Raw genomic sequence first — 3,543 nt, 5'->3', positions numbered from 1 at the left:
AAAAAAAACAATAAAAATATCATTACACTCAAGGAATATCTCAATTGAAAGTATCTCTAAAGACATTCATATTAATAGATGACAACATTTAAAATAGAAATTAGCAAGATATATACCTTTTCTTCACAGAACCAAAATTCACTTGTATCTTCTCTTTTGCTTCATCCATTGCTTTATATATAAAACCCATAGCTGGTTTCTTATCAGAATCAACTAATCGAAGAACTTTAATTAGAGGATACGCTGCCTTAATACATATAGTAACATCATGCCAAAACCTGCTGTCCAAAACACAATTTTGAATTCGTTTCCCTTCTTCTATTCTTGCAAACCTACATGAACTCCACTGATTGGAAGTAAACATAGTCATCAACTGTATTTTATGATCATTCAAACATCCCAAAGTTAAATATGCAGTAGCAAACCGTGTGGCAGCAGGCCTAATCAAATCCCTTCCTTTCGTAAAGTGTCTTAGCATGGAAATAAGAATAGTTCTTGAATAAATATATGAAGTGATTCTCCTCCCCTTAGCAATAGTTACTTGATGAATCTCTAACTTTTTCTCAAAATCCTCTAATATCAAGTCAATACAATGGGCAGCACATGGTGTCCAAAACAAACTCTTTCTTTTTTCCATCAATAATTGTCCCGCTGCCTTATAATTTGCAGCATTATCGGTGACTACTTGGACAACGTTTTCCTCCCCAATCCTTTCCACAATGGCATCTAACATCTCAAATACCTTATCAGCAGTTTTGGACATATTAGAAGTATCCACCGATGACAAAAAAACTGTCCCTTTAGGACTATTAACCAAAAAATTACAAATACAACGTCTTTTTTTATCTGTCCATCCATCAGACATTATTGAACAACCAATTTTTTTCCATTCTAGCTTATAATCCTCAAGCAAATTCATTGTTTGGTCAACTTCTTGCTTCAAATACTTCTCTCTAATATCATGGTAGGATGGAGGCTTGAAACCTGGCCCATGCTTTGCAACCAATTCAAGTGCTTTAAGAAACTCAGGGTTTTTTACACAATTAAATGGAATTGCACTAGTGTAAAAAAAACCTTGCAATTTGTCGACATGCTTCTGCTCTAATATTTATTTATTTTTGCAATTAATTTAGGGTTGTTTGTGTACTTCCACTCCTACTAGCTACTCTCTTTCCTTTGTCCTTGGAGCTAATTTCTTTTATTTCATCATCATCATCATCATCATTTACACTATATTGATGGGCCTTTCTTTTCTTTTTAGTTGCTTCTAGATTTTTCACCAAAACACCTAAAATCATCTGCTTAACATTTTCTGGTACTTGTTGACATGGTTCAACATCCTTACGAGTGCAAGCCAAATGCTGTTTAAAACGAAAAATACCTCCACTGATAATTTTTTGACAATACTTGCATTGAACTTTTCTAGAATTCTTATCAATATCTATACCATGTTGCCATCCCACATCAAGCCTATTACCAGAAGAATTTTTCCTAGATGCCATAAGTTCAACAATTCAAGAATCAATTCAAATCAACCTTGTAATCAATCCAAACATTTTATGCATATAAGGTAACTGTTACAGCTTCCAAAAAAAAATAGAAATAAAAGCCAGAAGAAAAGGGCAAGAAACATAAACATCAAACACCCAATACATGATAGCAAGAAAAAAAGTATGATAAAGGAGGAAGCTTTATTGGAAGGATGGCCAACACGACAAAGTGAACGACCCGTCGGTTAGGCTTTGAAGGGTTTTTGCTCTTTTTTGGTTTTCGAAGCTCGATAGACAGAAACCCTCCAGATAATTCGCAGCCCAAAACTAGGAAAACCCGAAGTTGAACAGTGAACACAGAAAACACAAACTTCGTTGTATCTTTTGCTCTGTTCTTTTTCAGTTTCATCAAACAGGTAATAAAACTTCGTTGCATGCTGGGTGCTGGTACATAGGCACACAGAAGAAACAAGCATTTTCAACATAATCACAGGCTTCACAGCCCAATTCACTAGCCAATCACAGGCATTGCAGCACTGCAGATGAGGTAACAACTAACAATTAACAAGGACTAAACAGATTGCTTGGTAATTGAACCAAAACTACTAAACTAAGGTTTTTAACGAAATCAGCACATGGATTACAACTAGAATCAGCACGTGGATTACACCCAACTAACAAGGACTAACGAAATTGCACATGGATTACTAACCTGACTCCAACTTGTTCAGATTAGGAAACAGAGACAATTGATTTATGTGAAAAAACAGAGTCACAGACTCACACACACATACCGTATAGTTAAAATTGAATCTAAAATTCGCAGGCAATATCTCAATAATAGACAGTCACAGAAACTTTGAATCAAAATCTCAATCTTTAACATCATTAAACTGAAAAGATTAAAGCACCTAATGGTCCTAAATAACAGTCACGACAGATTACAAACAAGGTAAGAAACTCTTACCTCTGTTCTGAGCAGTGAGCACCAAGGAGATCAATATTGCAGTCAAACTTGGAGCCTGCGAATCCAATCAAATAAATATTAGTATTACTGCATTAGAGTAAGAAACGAACAGGGGAAAAAAAGCACCCCCAGCCGCTGGTAGTTACCAACAGAGAAGAGAGAACCAGAGAAACAAGATAAACAGAGTAACTTACCTAGTGGAGACTGGAGAGACACCGTTGTTGTTGGGTGGACTCTGGTTCTTACGGTGGCTGGTGAAAAGGACGTCGTCGATGAGGGGCGATGGCTGTTATGGAGTACCAGTGGACGGTGATTGTGGAATACTGGAATCGTGGACGGCTGAGAGAAAGAGATAGAGACTGAGTCATTAAGGAATCCTCAGTTTAGGGACGGCTGGAATTTTGGGATTTCAATTTAGGGATTTTTTTTTGTTCTGAACGTGAATGATGAACTGAAATGCGAAGAAGACTGAAGAGAAACATTGCATTTGCTTTGTTAAAGCCAATAGGCGGTCGACACGTGGCAGATACATGGCTTTTTTTTTTCCTGCGAGTAAAATCGCTAAATCGGTGGTGAAATCGCGATTTTACGCGATTTCACCCGATTTTAACGATTTTACCTGATTTTGATCCGATTTTACCCATTTCCGAGTTTTACAAGCGATTTAACATGTAAAGCCTACATCAACTCGTAAAAACGTATGATTTTACGAGTTGAATCACGATTTTGACAACCATGGTTGAGAGAGCTTAGTGAAAACTCTCTCCTTCTTCAGTTGTCAAAATTGATAGGTTATCTTTTACTATCCAATTTTCAATGTCACAAATTATCTCAAAATCAATTGGATCACAATTTCATCCTTTCCAAAAATTCTTATATATTAAAAGTGAAGGCAAACACAATGTAAGCATTAATAATACTCTTGTTTCAATTTTAGATTATAGTGGACGTAAATAAGATTATTAAACCTTTGGTGCTCCAATCTATTTCTTTTCTCGGAGTGAATATGTTCAAAAATACTTCAATTTCTCTCGTATCCTGAAGAACTACAAGTTTGATTTAACACTCATATAGTCAAATGTTGTA

This window comes from Populus euphratica, unplaced genomic scaffold, assembly GCF_000495115.2.
Source record: "Populus euphratica unplaced genomic scaffold, PopEup_1.0 scaffold763.1, whole genome shotgun sequence".
Taxonomy (NCBI): domain Eukaryota; kingdom Viridiplantae; phylum Streptophyta; class Magnoliopsida; order Malpighiales; family Salicaceae; genus Populus; species Populus euphratica.
Note: the sequence above shows the minus strand (reverse complement) of the source record.